At 44.5% G+C, this 16,494-nt stretch overlaps 2 long non-coding RNA genes across 2 annotated transcripts in view; both read right to left on the bottom strand.

The window, feature by feature from the left end:
• LOC140709288 (uncharacterized) overlaps positions 1–11,132 on the bottom strand; it is a 93,964-nt gene extending 82,832 nt beyond the window's left edge. Inside the window, exon 1 of the long non-coding RNA XR_012089773.1 lies at positions 9,454–11,132. This is a non-coding gene — a long non-coding RNA (uncharacterized lncRNA). The remainder of the gene's footprint in view (positions 1–9,453) is intronic.
• An 86-nt stretch (positions 11,133–11,218) lies between these two features.
• LOC140709286 (uncharacterized) lies at positions 11,219–16,279 on the bottom strand. Its single transcript, XR_012089771.1, has 2 exons — positions 15,920–16,279; positions 11,219–11,409 (listed from the first exon to the last, which is right to left on the bottom strand). It is a non-coding gene; the product is annotated as an uncharacterized lncRNA (long non-coding RNA).
• Positions 16,280–16,494: the final 215 nt, after the last annotated feature.

Below are 16,494 nucleotides of genomic sequence, written 5' to 3'. Positions count from 1 at the left end.
TGAATGTTCTATGTGAGTTTGAGAAGAGTTATTTGTTAGCTGTTCTTAGATGTATTTTGCTTAAATGTCGACTTGACTAGCTTGTGTCATTGATTGTGTGAATTAATTTTGTTCTAGTGGGCAGGAAAATTACTGTCTGATCACTTTGGACTTATGTGGACTTGGTTTAGGTTTTATTAAAATGAATGCATGGAAAGCCCACAGCATTTCCCAAGACCCTCTAAATTTGGCAATCACCAATCCACCGCTTTGTGGATTTTGTCAGGGTTTGGTTTTAGGCTTTACTAGGGTTGGTCTAGAATAGGCCTTACTGTAAAGTGTGACACTTATTCCTAAAGCACAGTCATTCTAGTGTGTCAGTTGGATACCCGGGTGCTAATGAGGTGTGTGTGAGTTCTTCCCACCCTGGATGGCAGAAACTCCATCATCCATTCCCCAACCCTCCTCCACCTCAACTACCTCTGGTCCAAACTCAATTTGATAGCAGCCACCCCTCTGTTAAATCTGTTTGTCTTTTCCTTGTGCAGGTACAGTCCCGTCCTTGATAAGTGTGCACATGGAACCCCTCATGGACTTCGACAGCTGCCACTCTGAACAGCTGTCTCCTCATTGCTGCCCTGCCCAACAGACTGCAGTTGCTTCAGTGGACTTGAACTCTCATCTCTGCCTTCTCACCTCAGTGGGGCTGTCCTGCTCTGAGTGGACTCCAGCCCACGATGCAGCTGCTGAAAAATTCTCCCTAAAGAACGAGGAAATCACGGGGCTTCCCCCTTAAGTTTCCTGTTATACTGCCTGTTGTCCACTGTCTGAACACAATTTTATGGTTGTTTATGGAGGCAGGATTAGTCTGATATGATTTATTCTAACAGAAACAAGCAGAAATCTGTTATACTCTTTTAATTACTGTGTCTTTATAATATTATGGTCGAATCCTAAGATGACCCCCAGTGATCTTTGTTCTCATATAATCACTTCTTCCTGAGTGTAGACAAAAGCCAGTGATATCACTCCTGGGATTGTGTTACAATTTATGGCAAAAACACATTAGCAGATGTAATCGAGATCTCAGATCAGTCAAATTTAATATAGAGAGATGATCTTACGAGCTTGACCTAATGAAGGTGAGTTCCTTGGAGGGACTGAGGTCTTCCTGGAGAGATGTGAAGTGCAGGAGGGTTTCCATGCAGGGCGAGTCTCCTCTCCTGGCTGGAGGAAGCATGTATTGGGAACATGGGAGGCCTCCAGGAGCAGCGAGAGGCCCCCTGGCTGACAGTCAGCAAGAAAACAGAGATCTCAGTCTACAGTCACAAGGAACTGAACTCAGCTGACAACCTGAGGAAACTACAGAGCAAGTTCTTCCCCAGAAACTCCAGAAAGAAACCCAGCCTAATTTCAGCCTGGGAGGCCCTGAGAGGAAGACCCAGCTAATCCAGGCCTCAACTTCTCATCTGTGGATATTGCAAGAAAATAAATCAGTCTGATTTTAAGCCTCTAAAAGCTAGCAGTAATTCAGCATGCAGAATAGAAAATTAATACAAACAAAATGGAGAAGACGTTGGAGTGGGGACAAAAATGAAACGGTGGGAGAGGGGTGCCTGTATGCTGATATGGTTGATGCCTGTACGGTTGAATTGGGTCTACCATTCCTCATCTAATTGGCTTTGGTCTATTAAGCTGCATAGCTACACACAAACATTTGTACTAGGTTGAATCCAGAGGAGTAAGATATTACATTCTTCAGAGTAGACGAGAACACTCTGAATTTGGGGTCACTGGATCATAAGTCATATAGCAGGTCCCTCTGGGAAGGCCTAGAGGAAGATTTTCAGGATACACTTGAAACAACATTGAAGGCTTCTTTCTTCCCCAGAGGGACCCGATCTCCTCTCAGTCAAGAAGATCCAAGCCTCTGAACTGGATGCCAAGTTATAAATTCCCACTATACTGACTCCATCAAGCTTCTGTCCTCAGAACTAGAGTTTATCAATAAAAGATGAACTCATGGGAGTCTAGGCATTTATTCTCCTATTTTATATAAATCAGTTAATGTGCATGAACAAAACAGACTTTGAAGAAAGAAAGTCACAGTTGCCACAGGAAAACAGCTTCGACATCCTCATCAGTCATCAGGGGTGTTCTGTTGGGAGGACTTGATATGAGGCTTTTTCCTCATCATGGGCTAGCACAGACTCGGGGGAAATGACATCAAGTGCTCAATTCGGAGTGTAGCAGCCGGCGCTGTTGATACGTTAGGCCTCCTGCTGCTGGAGATGCAAGTAGTGCATTTTCATGGCCACCACAAGTGCCCTTAGGTTACCATTCTTCAGAGCCAGAATCTAACAAGACACAGAAGCTCTGAGTATCTCCCTTTCCTCAGTCACCCACATAAATGACTTCAGGTCCTTCAGGGGGAGGCCTGAAGGAAGATTGACAGCACACACTTGCGGCAACATTGAAGGCTTCTCTCTTCCTCAACGGATCCATCTCCCATCAGTCAAGAAGCTCCAGGTATCTCAACTGGATGCCAGGTCACAAATTCCCACTATGGTGACTGCATCAGGTCTCTGTCCTCAGAACTAGAGCTTTTCTAATTATTACAAAAGTTCATTTCTTACTAGATTTCCCATCCATTACATTCCCAGACACCTCACAATGATCAGTAACCACCACATATCCCTACCTCTCAAGGAAATCCCTCCCGCCTTGTCTCTACATGGCGAAGTCCCACGCCCTGTCCTCTACTCTTCCAGAACCCTGTTCTTCTCACTGACAGCAGTGAGGGCAAATCCATGCAGCATCTCACGCCATGACATCCAGTTAGCAGATGGTAGGTACCACAGGAACTTGACAGTCACGCCACTGTTCCCCTCACCTGTGCATTTCTTAATGCCTTGGTGAGGAGAATGTCTCTGGATCTTCCTTGATGGGAGCTAAAGGAACAAAGGTAAACAATGCTATGCGACCCACTGAGAATTGGGGCTATGGAAGAGTGACCACTGAAGTAACAGAGAGATGCAGCTATTGCTACTCAGTGCCAGAGCAGGGAGGGAGAGGGAAGAAATACAGACCTCACCTTCCTCTCACTTCCAGGCTCCATCAGGTGCCCCCCATTGCTAAACCTAACTAGAAGTGTGTACGCAGGGGAGCCAAGGATGCATTCTAGAAGGGACAAGCACCAAGTGACATAAGACAGGATGGAAATGAGTGGAGAGTGGATCTGTGGGAAGCAGTAGGGGATGTTATGGGGAAACAAAAGGAGAATACTAGCTAATAACGCTAGGTGACACTAACATTCCAAAGTCTGTGCTCATATTCAGAAAAGAAAGTTCAGCATAAAGTACTAAACCAGGAGTCAAGATACTGTATTCTCAACTGCTGTTCCAACAGCTGTATTATAAAGGACCAGTTTATGTCATGCCTTTCTAATTTGACCTAAAGTGCCAGGTGGCATTGGGGCTGGCACAGCCGTGCTCAATTATGTGTTGGAGAGTACACAGAGACTGCCAGGCTGAGGGAAGACACAAGAGAATAGAAGAGATGCTCTCAGGGAACGAGAGACCACACGGCCCCAGAGTCAGGGGCAGCATCAGCCACTGTCGGCTGCTCATTTTCCCAGACACAGCCCACAAGCCTCAGCCATGCTGTGCTTTGCAAGACGCTTCTTCACCTTTTCAATAAACCTGCCTGATTTGAAGCTGACGGGGGTTTATTTCTCCTTCATCATCAATGAAATTATTCATCGAAAAATCTCCAATGAATTTTGGGCACAGCAGGCAGGCCCATCCCTGCTTCTGTTCCACTGTGTCCCCTGTAGGTTGAAAAGGAGGATGTACTGAACTACCACCAAATGTTCCTCTGGCTCTGATATTCCGTTATTCTGGTTTCTTTTTGGCTACTTTGTTTTTGGAAGCATGCATCCTAAGGCATCCAGTTGAACAAACTTTGTCTACTGTGTCCAGGCATTCCTGGTGGGATTTCAGATAAGACACTCTTGGGTTGCTACACTCACAACCACTGAACCAATTCTATGACCATCTGTTTCATGGCCACATGTTTGTTCATTTTATAGGAACATAAAGGGAGGGGACAGACAGCAAACTTCCATGTTATAAATTGCATCATCTTAAAAAGGAAACAAGGCAACACTTTGCAATAAAACCATAAGATGTTTTAAATTTAAGCTCAATGCAATAGAGAATGCCCATAAAATTCCCATCTAAAGAATGTTTAGAAAACTGCTGAACAGGGACATCATCATTTAAAGTGATATGAAGAAACCTTCTCAGCTAAGCATATGGGCTAGGTTAGAGAGAAAGATAGAGGACCCATCTCTGCCCTGGAAAAACCACTGGTAACATCTTTCAAAAAGCTCTCTGTGTTTGAGTACGCACCTTGATCCATAGGCTCACATTGGATCCCAACTGGCCGCTGCTTCTAGGCAGTAACATTGGATTCCCTACTAGTAAATCTTACCAAGATCTGACTTTCTGCAGACATGATATTATTTTGTTTGGCCATCCTTATCTTCAAGGGTAACCAAGAAGGAACAAGGAACTTATTTACCTCCCCAAGGGTAAAGGTTTTACCAATGAGATGCTTTCTTACTATGACACCAGGGCCCCCTATGCCCTGTTCACTTCAGTGCCCTTTGTGCCCTGACAGAAGCTCATGCTGGTCCCAGGATTCCTTATACGATTAACCTCCTTCCTGAATCCCAACTTCATGCTGGTGGTCATGACAGGTGTCCTGTATCCCATGCTCATGTCCCTGAAGTCATCAGCCTGTCTCCAGTTAGAAAAAATGACATGTCTATAGACAGGCCTCTTTGGAAGTAGCAAAAGCTTTCTCACCTTCATACATTAAGGCTTGGAATGTACAATAGTATAAACACTTTGGGGAAAAATGTCTGGCATCTTCTTACAGAACTAAACAACTACCTACTCTATGACTCAGTAATTCCTAAGCATTTATCCAAGAGAAATTAAAACATATGTCCAGAAAATGATTTATACAAGAACGTTCATAGCACTTTTATTCATAATAGGAAAAACTGGAAACATTCAAGCATCTGTCAATACAAGAATGGATCAATAAACTGTGATACATTCATGCCATGGAAAGCCTAAAGGAACAAACTGTTGACACACAAAACAACACGGATGAATCTCAAAAACATTTTCAGTGCAATAGGAGCCATACACAAAAGAGTGTGAGAAAAGAGATGAACAATCATGCATGGTCTCAAGAAATGCAGAGCAGAGAGCCCAGAGGCAAAGACTCACAGGACAGCGGGTCGGTCCCAGGCTGTGGATCCTAATTAAGAAACTCCTGCTGGATTTTGCCCAGCTCCATTTCCAAACTATTGTGGGTCAGTGACTTCTTTATCCCTTCCTTGTTCCCTCATTTTGAACTAGAATCACTGTAGTTGTTATTCCATGTCTGTCCCGTCATTTCACATTAGGGGCAGATAAGCTGTTTGTTCAGTTTCACAGGTCAAGGAGGAAAGGGAATTATGTCAAGGATCTGTACTTCATGGACACCCTCAGAAGCCTCATCCACATCTGGTGTGGATGTTTTAAATGGGATTTTAAACTTTTCATCTGATGTTGTCTACATGACATTTTTCATGTTGAACTAATGCTTTAATGACATGAAATTCGGAAACCTTAAGGGAGAGGGTGAATGCATTTCGCAGTTGGGGGAATGTGAATCTGCGGTAGATGGAATTTCTGAAATGGTCCCCAAACATGCCACACCCTTGTCTCTAAAGCCCGTTAAGGTGATGAGACACCATTCCTGTGATTATGTTGTTATATGCCAGTTATGTGACTTTAAGCTGGTGAGGTTACCTGCATGCACTGGATCTAATCACATCATTCCATACATGACAACTTTCTGGGGCTGGTTGGAGAAGATGAAGTCTTCTCTTTCAATATCTGTATTGAACTTTGAAAAATAGCTTGAGCTCTAGAAGAAAACACAGCCAGCCCATTCCTGGATTTTAGCCTCACATGACTCTGATTAGAGAACCCAGTCACTTCATTCCAGACTTCTGTGGTTTCAAACCACTGGTTTGTGGTAATGTGATAATTGGTAGCAAGAGAAAACTAGTACAGGTGTCTGTCTCTCCTCTTGAATTTCAACTTCAGATACATGGATGCTAACCTCTTAAGAGAAAAAATCAATCAACCAATCAATCAATGAAAAAAAATATTGCCCTCACCTTTACGTGGCTGTTCCAGAGCCCTTGCCACCTGAAGAAGACAATGAGAGGTATTTCAGGCACACGAGGAGTGCGGCTTTACTGTCATCAATCACATTTCTGAAAGAATAAAAATGGTTGAGGTCAGGCCGTGGCCCATGTCTGTAATCGTAGCTCTTTGGGAGGCCAAGGCAGGTGGATCACTTCAAGTCAAGAGTTAGAGACCAACCTGGCCAACATGGAGAAAGCTTGTCTCTACTAAAAACACAAAAACTAGCCAGACACGGCGGGCACGTGTTATCCCAGCTACTCCGGAGACTGAGGCAGGAGAATCACTTGAACCCAGGAGGTGGAGGTTGCAGTGAGCTGAGATCACGCCATTGCATTCCAGCCCGAGGAATAGAGCAAAAACTCTACCTCAAAAATAAATTAATTAATTAATAAAGATGGTTCATTATTTAACTCTACATATTATTATGTGAAAATGTATCATCTCGATTTTAATAGCAGATTTTTTAAAATTGCTTTTCTTTTGCTCACCAGACAAGGTCTGGTAGCAAATACCAGTCAGCAACACAGATGAACCAATTCAAGGAGAGCCATAAACAGGACTACTATTATGTTCCCCAAAAAACCATCCCTAGAATGCAATCTCTTCTCTACTTGTCACAAAATGAACACAATAGTCCACTATATAAAGTCCCAAACACATGAAAATGTAAATAGAATGAAGTCTGCTTTCCAAATATTCATTCTATTCAGACCCAGTCATGGGGACCAGGGATTAAGAAATGACTACAAGGAGATTCAAGGGAATTTGGGGAAGCGACAAAATGTGCTGAAGTAGAAACTCTGCCGATGGTTGTACAATTTCATAAATCAGCTGAAATCATTGAGTCGTATGTTGACAATGGGTGACTTTTATAACAAGTCATTCTTTAAACGAACTTTTGGGTTTCTAGTCCAACATGGAAAGAGTTAGGCAGTCATCACTCATCCTCACAGCTAGCAAAAGGCTGAAGGAACTGAAAGTCAACCCTTCTAGGGTGGACCAGAGAATTGAAGTCACAGGGAAAACTGCCACCCTAAAAAGGAGAAAGACAAGTGAACACACAAGGAGTCAGAGCTCACAGGAAGAGAAGCTACTGGGGACAGCAAGTGGGAGAAGAACTTAAATGGTATTGACAGATCACTAGAAGCTGAGGGTGGCCTGGTTAGTGCATTAAAAACTCCTTGAGAACCAGACTAAGGGGGAATCTCACATATTTCCAAGTTTTACCACAATGATCTCAACCAGGTTCTCAAGATGAAGTTCTGAAAACCCCCCTGAGGTTTGGCACTACCAACTTCAGGACTTACATTAAGCTACAGTAACCCAAAGAGTGTGAAGTTGGTGAAAAGAGAAAACACACACACAAATAGATCCATGGAAAAGAATACAGAGCCCAGAAACAGGCCTACCTACAGTCCATTCATCTTCCATGAAGGTTTAGAGACAACTTACAGCAGGGAAGGTACCCTTTCCAACTAGTGGTGCTACAACAGCTGGATAACCACATGCAAAAAATATATAAATAAATCCCGGTATGCATGTTATACCCTTTATAAAATAAATCTTACATGTAAATGTAAGGTGCAAAACCGTAAGAATCCTAGGAGATAACATCAGAGAAAGTCTCAGGGATCTTGGGTTCGATGATGGCTTCTTAGATACAAAACCAAAAGCACAATCTACTAATGAAAAAAAATTAACCTGAGCCTCGTTAAAATTAAAAACTTCTGCTCTGTGAAAGACACTGTTAAGAGAATGGAAAAAGCAAGTCACAGACTGGCAGAAAATATTTACAAAATAATCTGATGGAAAAACTGCTGTCCAAAATATATGAAGAATTCTGAGAACTAAACAACACAAAGCAAAAAAAGAAAAAGAAAAAAAATGGGTGAAAGATCTGAACACCTCACTAATAAGATACACAGATGGCAAATAAGTATATGAAAAAGACGCTCAAAATCATTTGGCGTTAGGGAATTGCACACTAAAACCACAATGAGATATCAGTGGAAACCTATTAGAATGGCTAAAGTGCAAAAAGGTGAACACACCAAATGCTCTCAAAGATGAGGAACAACCAGTACTCTCCATAGCCAGTAGAAATCAAAAGGGTACAGTCACTCTGGAAAACTTAAGTTCACTCAGAATCCTGCACATAAGTAATTACAGCAATTTTATTCATAATTGCCAAAAGTTGGAAGTACCCAAGATGTCTTTCGCCAAGTGAATGAATAAGCAAACTGTGTTGTAGCCCCACAATGAAATCTGACTCAGTGATTTTAAAAAGCAAGCTATCAAGCCATGAAAAGACATGCAGGAACTTAAAATACATAATGCTAGAAAGAAGTTAGTCTGGAAACCTACATACTGTATGATTCCAACTCTAGGACATTCTTGGAAACTCAAAAAGAGAGAAGTAGTAAAATGATGAGTGGTTGTCAGGACTGGAAGAGAGGAGGATGCACGAAATGGTGAAGCACAGGGAATTTTCAGCAGTGAAACTATTTTGCATGACGCTGTATTGGGGATTTAGGACATTATGTAATTGCCAAAACCCATAATCTGTGAAACTCAAAGAATGAACTCTAATGTAAACTATAGACTTTAGTTGATAACGATGTATCAATAGTGGTTCATCAATTGTAACGAATGAACCACACTAATACAACATACTTATAGGCGAAATTGTGTGCTGGAGGACAGGGGAGCCTAGGAGAACTCTCTGTACTAACTACTCAATTTTTCTGTGAACCTATAACTATTCTAAAAACTAATATCTATTGGCCAGGTGCGGTGGCTCAAGCCTGTAATCCCAGCACTTTGGGAGGCCGAGGTGGGCAGATCACGAGGTCAGGAGATCGAGACCACCCTGGCTAACACGGTGAAACTCCATCTCTACTAAAAAATACAGAAAAATGAGCCAGGTGAGGTGGCGGACGCCTGTAGTCCCAGCTACTTGGGACGCTGAGGCAGGAGAATGGCGAAAACCCGTGAAACAGAGCTTGCAGTGAGCCGAGATCCAGCTACCGCAGTTCAGCCTGGGCGACAGAGCAAGATTCTGTCTCAAAAACAATAATAATAATAATAATAATAATAATGTCTATTAATTTCTTTTAATTAGGTTGCAGCAGCCCCATATCAAGGTTTTGGTGGCATCCTGTTATTGTGTGGTTAGTACTTGGCATTGAAGTGCACCAACCTGGAGTCAGAGCAGTTGGAGATTTCCAGGCCTGTGCCATTTACCTTGAATCCTGGGGTGCCCCGGAAAACAGCAGGTCAGTTAGGGAGAAGCCTCAGCAATCTAGATAGTGCAGGTTTGTGGTAAGGACAGGTACAAACCATCTGGGTGGGCAGACCTTGGTGAAGACTAGAAACCACTGAGACTCAGCAGCTGCCCCAGTGGAACCCACAAATCCAAGGAGGCACTGGGAGGAGCTAAGGGCTACTAGATGAGCTCCCTGCCTGCAAGACAGAAGCAGCTCGGGAGATTCTGGTAAATAATGTGGGTTTCAATACAGTGTGATCGACTCAAAAAAGTAGAGAGAACGAAAAGGAAAGAAAAAGAGAGAACATGAGAGAGAAAGAAAAAGAAAATAAATGAAGAAAAGAAAGAAGTGAGGAGGGAAGGAGGAAGGAAGGGACGAAGGGAGGGAGTGCGGGAGGGAAAGAATAAAGAGAGAGAAAGTTGGAAGGAAGTAGGGAAGGAAGTTAGGAAGGAAGGAAGGAAGGGAGGGATGGAGGGAGGAAGAAAGGGAGAGAGGAAGGGAACAAATTTACATGAAGATGAGAACATTGGGGAACTTACACCACCAATATTTTCCATTAACAGGAACACGCTAACTAGTGATTAGAGAAAGATGCACTACTGTAAAACCATATACTGTTTCCATGGGGTACAACCCCTTCCTCCTCCTCTGAAACACATTCTGTCTCTCGCCCACTGTTGCCAGAGACTCCAGAATCTACCTGGCTGCATTTGGGGGCCTCAGCCCCTGGGTCTGATGTCATCCATTTGCCTTTCTCACTGGACTTCTCTCCTTGCACTGGCTCCCACTCCCCCAGGATCTGGTGGGCAACCACGTGAGAAGGACACAAACAGGCCATGCCCCTTTCTTTCTCCCCTCTCAATGCCTGCAGCGGTGGGTTCCGTGGGGTAGTGGCCTGAGATTTATTCATTATGGGGCCTCTAGCCCAGAGCAGGGCCTGCTACCTAATAGTCACCCCATGAAAGCTCAGGGAAAGAAGGCATCCACCACAAGGTCCTGGGGAACCAAGAATTCCACTGTGGCCCATAAATTCTAAGTCCTACAGGATTCTGAAATGGGAGATGGGACAGGCCTTCAAAAGTGGCCACTCTTTTAACCCATTATACTGTCAACTGAGCCATGTTTCCCCATCCTGGACACATCTAGAGGGCACCGCCTAAAACCAGACACATCTCCCCATCCAGGAGAGAGTAGGGGCCTGAGCCTGGGGCATGCAGGGAGACAGGGAGGGGATGAGCCAAGAAAGCTGAAGAGGAGAAAGCAGGTGAAAGGGGACAGCAGGGTGGAAACAGAGAGAAAAGGGGGCAGACAATGGGGGGTGAGAGGGGAAGAGCGAGGAGAGGGATGCAGATCTAGCTACTGAGGAAAAGTCCTGGAGAGAACACTGTCCTCTTCTGAAGTAAAATCACTTCCACCTGACCACGGCACTGCAGGTCGTGGGCAGCACACGCTGGGAATATTTGTTCATTCATTTAATAAATATTTACGTAATATCTGTTTCATGCCAGGCAAGGCCCTGCGATGTTTAGGGACCTTGGCATCTTCCCTTCACATCTGAGTCACAATAGAAAGAGGACTCTCTGACCCCATCGAGCCGGCAATGCCTCAGGATTTTCACCTGTTAGATCTGGCAGCTCTTCATGTCGGCCCACACCCTGTGAGGCTGCTCCTGGTGCACCGAATGGGGAAGTTTCTGCATCAGTGCCTCGGAGAGTCCACCGGAAGCCCTGGATAGTGGGAGTCGGTGGCACCCCAGCGTGGAGGCCAAGAGCACACAGCATTGAAGCTCCAGACACCCTCAGGAAGACAGGAAGGGACAATCGGCTGGTGAGAGCCTGGGTCACCAGGAACCTTCGCCTGGGTCTAAACAGGATTTGCCTTCAGATTGCCTGTGAGATAAAAGAGAGAAATCAAGGTTAACATTGAGATTTGGGGCTTCGGCAACTTGAAGGATGGAGCTGCCATTTACGGAGACAGGGAAGACCCAGAGAAGAGCAGCTTGAAAGGTGGTGGGGAACTAGAGTTGGTTTGGTTTCTGTCATATGTAATCAACAGTCCTGACCAGACTGGGCAACATAGTAAGACCCCATCTCTGAAAACGAAAACTGAAAAATTACACGAGCATGGTGGTGCACACTTGTAGTCTCAGCTACTTGGGAGGCTGAGGCAGGAAGATTCCTTGAGCCTTCACTTAGAGGTTAGTGAGCTATGATGGCACCACTGCACTCCAGCCTGGGGGGAAAAAAATAAAGAGTCCTGACTAAATACTTGAGTAGCCAGGGAAGTTTTCACAAAGTAAGTAATATTTCAGGCACATCTTAGTGAACGAGAATTCGATTATTTCTGTTAGGGAATTAAAAGAGTGTGGGTGTAGTTAGTTAATGCTTACTGAACTATCTTTGGAATCTCATCTACTGATCTGTACACATATATTCTATATGCTGCCTCACTGAGCTTTCGCTAGGTGATGCTACAGTAACAAAAGCCCCAAAATCTTAGCAGCTACACATACAAAGGTTTATTTTTCATTGACATTTCCTTTTATGGCAGGTTGACTGTGACTCTGCTCTATACAAGCTATTTTATTTGTTAGATGGTGAAAACTGTGATACTTGGAGATTGCCGAATATGGTATTAGTATGTTCATTCATTTATTCATTTAACAAATATTGATTCAATATCTCTTTCATGCCAGGCAAGGTAAAGTACTGAGAATACCGTGGTGAATAAAAGAGACAAAATCTCTAATTTCTAGGAGCTAATATTGACAGTAAGATTAAACACAAACAAAATCATAATAACAAGAATGAATACTAAATTCATAAATAATAGCTGTAAGACATTTTAGTAAATCTTTTAAATTAGAAAAATATAAAAATTATTAAAACTAAAAAGGCCAGGTGTGATGGCTCATGCCTATAATCCCAACACTTTGAGATGCCAAGGTGGGAGGACCATTTGACCCCAGGAATTGGAAACCAGTCTGGGCACTACAGGAAAATCCTGTCTACAAAGAAATAGAAAATTAGCCTGGCATAGTGGTGCACTCCTGTAGACCCAGCTACTAAGGAGGCTGAGGTGGAAGGACTGCCTGAGCCTGAGAGGTCAAGGCTGTAGACAGCCAGGATCACACCACTGCACTCTAGCCCGGGTGACAGAGCGAGACACGGTCTCAAGAAAAAAAAACCATATATATATATACATATATATATGTATATATAGTCGATGTGTTCTCAAACTATTATGTAGAATACTGTTATTTACATCACATCACGTGAGCCCTTTCAATGGCTGAACACTTATTTCGGTGCGATCCAGAAAGCTTTCCTGGGAACTAAGTACACCTAAGAACAATTCAGTATGAAAGAGTTACTGCCTTGACAGGAAGATGCAAAAATTTTTTAAAGACAAATAAATAAATAAAAGAGTGAAAACTGTAGCTCTGTGAGACTCAAATAACATCTCATTCAAGTCACAATGAACATCTAGCAATCATTCTGAACACCACATAATTCACTTAATACATTTTGCCTGAACGCCCAACACATCTGAATGACCAACACCTGTATGTAGCCAAGAAACTGACAATCATTTTTAAATTATCACCTATGACTCCATCGGCTCTACGCACTTACTTTTTAAATGTTATTCACGTATTTGTTATTTTTATTTTTTGTAGAGATGGGATCTCACTATGTTACCCAGGTTGGTCCAGAAACAGAAACAGACCCACACTAATTTCAGAAATCAGATGACCATACAGTCATTCGATTTATGAAAAAAAGTGCCACACGATGCAGGAGGAAAAGGATGGTCTTTTCAATAAATGGTGCTGGATCAAGCAGACACATCCATGTTGTAAATAGTGAATCATAGCCAAGTGGGGTGGCTCATGCCTGTAATCCCAGCACTCTGGGAGGCTGAAGGCGGGCAGATTACTTGAGCCCAAGAGTTCGAGATCAACCTGGGAAACATGCTGAATCTCCATCTCTACAAATACGAAAATTAGCCAGGCATGGTGGCGCACGCCTACACTCGCAGCTACTCAGGTGGCTTAGGTGGGAGGATCACTTGAGCCAGGAGGTGGAGGTTGCTGTGAGCTGAGATCCTGCCACCGCACTCTAGCCTGCGCAATAGAGTGAGGTCCTATCTGGGGAAAAAAAAAAAAAATGCAAAAACTAAAATAAAATTGCTGTAAGGTTAACACAAAAAAATGTGTTCATACTCTTAGGTTAGGCATTGATTCCTTAAACAGGACACAGAAACCAGTAACCATAAAGGAAAAGATTGATAAAGTATAATTTCATTAAAATTAAGACGCTCAGGCCGGGTACAGTGGCTTATGCCTATAATCCCAACACTTTGGGAGGCCGAGGCAGGTGTATCACTTGAACCTAGGAATTCCAGACCAGCCTAGGCAATGTGGCAAAACCCTATCTCTACTAAAAATACAGAAAAGAGCTGAGTGTGGAGGTGCTCCCCTGTACGTCCCAGCTACTTGGGGGCTGAGGCAGGAGCATCACCTAAGCCTTGGGAGGTCAAGGTTGCAGTGAACTGTGATCGTGCCACTGTACTCCAGCCTGGGCAACAGAGTGAGAGCCTGTCTCAAAAACAAACAAACAAAAAAAAAGCTAGAGTATCTCCATCATGAAAAAACACCATTAAAAGAGTAAAAAGGCAAGCTACAGATTGAAAAAAGGGAAATGCAATACATATATATCCTAGAAAGGATGCATATCCAGAATAAAGGATTACAAATCAACAGAAAAACAAGCTTATCAATGAAAACGGGATAAAAAGATTTAACAGGCCCTTCACAAAACAGGACATATAAATGGCAATAAAAGACACTCAATCTCAATGAAACCACACTGATACATTACTGCACCCCTACTAGAATGGCAAAATAATTTTTAACTGACAGGCATCAGCAAGGACGTGGGGAAACCAGAATATCCCTTTTAAATGGTACAACCATTTTGGGAAAATGTTCAACAATATGTAACACTAAAGTTTTATCATTCATATACCTCTAAAACCAACAATGCCACTCCTACAAATATACCCCAGTCTAGTACTGTTCTATTTCTTGATCTGCGGTGGTTTACTTGGTAAAAATTCATTACCTTTTGGTTTTTTGTTTTGTTTTTGAGACAGGATCTCACTCTGCCATGCAGGTCGGAGTGCAATGCCATGATCATGGCTCACTGCAATCTCAGCCTCCCGGGCTCTGGTGATCCTCCCACCTCAGCCTACTGGGTTAGGATCCCACCACACACAGCTAACTTCTGTATTTTTAGTAGAGATAGGGTTTTTCCACATTGCCCAGGCTGGTTTGGAAATCCTGGGCTCAAGTGATCTACCCACCTTGGTGTCCCAAAGTGCTGGGATTACAGGTGTGCTCTACTGTGCCTGGACCACCTGCACATTTAAAATTGTGAACTTCTTCTGTATACTTCAGTACCTTTTCAAAGATTTCTTTGACACAAAGTTCTCAGAAATCTTAAAGCTAGCATTTCAGAATAGAAAAAAACAGCTCCTGGTTCACTGCTGAAATTTTACTAATAAAATTTAAAAACAAAAAGAAAGCTACTAACGCATATCAGCCCCGAACAAAGATTAAACACTACCAGTAGGTATTTCTTTAACTTCGTGACGCACTGGGATTCATTCTTTCGGCAAAGAAAGGATGAACACTGTAACCCAAAGAAAAGAAAAGACTTCTTTTCGAAAGTGGCTCTAGCAGCAAAAGACAAGAGGAAAGCAAGGAAACCATGCCAAACGTCTTGGTTAACTCTTCAGTGAAAGGACGACAAATAACAGACAGACAGACAGACACAGGGAAATCACAGCAACTCTTTGCAGTGCAAACACCAACCCCACAGTCCATCCTTCCGGAAATCCTGCGGTTAATTTGAGGCTTGCCCCGCTAGTCATGAGGTGATTCAGTGATGGCCACAAACGCTCCTCATGTGCATCCTGGACCTGGCACACCTGGCTTGCCCATCGCCAGCCTGGAGGCACCGCCAGGAGCAGAATCCCGGAGGCCAATAAAGACTCCAACTTTGCAAGCAGAGGGAACCGATTTCTGGACTCGAAGGTGGGGTCCGGGGTCAGTGTCCTCTACAGGATATAGGACGACGTGCCCCCGAAGCTGCTCCGTCCCTCCACCGCCTGCGATGCCACAGAACACCCGCCAGCGACTTTCTTCCCCAGCGCGCACCAGAGGTGGGCTGAGGGCGGCCGCAGCAGGGGAAGAATCGAGCTCAGGGAACTCAGGTCCCGGCCGTGCACCCACAACCCCTCGCCCAACAAAACTTGCCAGGCCGCGCCTCAACCCAGCTGTGCGCTCGCGGGTCCCAGATTCACCGACCGCCCAGCCGGGCGGGGCGCCCTCACCTCGGAAACGCTGGGCGGACTTCGCCATAACTTCCCATCCAGAGGGCAGCCGGCAGCCGCGCCGCCCCGCCTCGGCCCAGCTCCTGGCGCAGCAGGTCGCCCGTACCGCGTTCCAAAAGCGCCATGCTCACTCAGAAGCTCAGGCAGCCTCGCGACCCTCACCTACCCATCCCAGTACCGCCGCGGTCTCAACTGCCACCCAGACCCTCGCCGCCGCGCCTGCGCCCCACTGGCTCCTCAGGATCAGGCTTGGCCACGTCAGGAGAACCCAAGGCGCAGGCGCGGAGGAGCCTTAAAGGGACCCGGCAGTCTCTACTGCATAAAGGTTCGAGAGAAGGAGTAACCGAGGGAATGGACCGAGTGCCGCGGGGACAGGGTAATCCCTCTCTCCCCTCGCCTCTCTGTCAAAGCACCAGCCCACGACTCTGCAAGTCGCTGATTTCCCCAGCCGCTATGGAAAACAGTCAAGATGACAGCATCATCACTCATGAGACTGTTGTGACCACACAGGCAGAGCACTTGGCAGGGGGCCTGGCGTGCAGAACGTCTTCAACACATTATACTCACTGCACGTG

This window comes from Chlorocebus sabaeus, chromosome 20, assembly GCF_047675955.1.
Source record: "Chlorocebus sabaeus isolate Y175 chromosome 20, mChlSab1.0.hap1, whole genome shotgun sequence".
In the NCBI taxonomy this organism is placed as follows: domain Eukaryota; kingdom Metazoa; phylum Chordata; class Mammalia; order Primates; family Cercopithecidae; genus Chlorocebus; species Chlorocebus sabaeus.
Note: the sequence above shows the minus strand (reverse complement) of the source record. Positions and strands in the feature narration are given on the sequence as shown.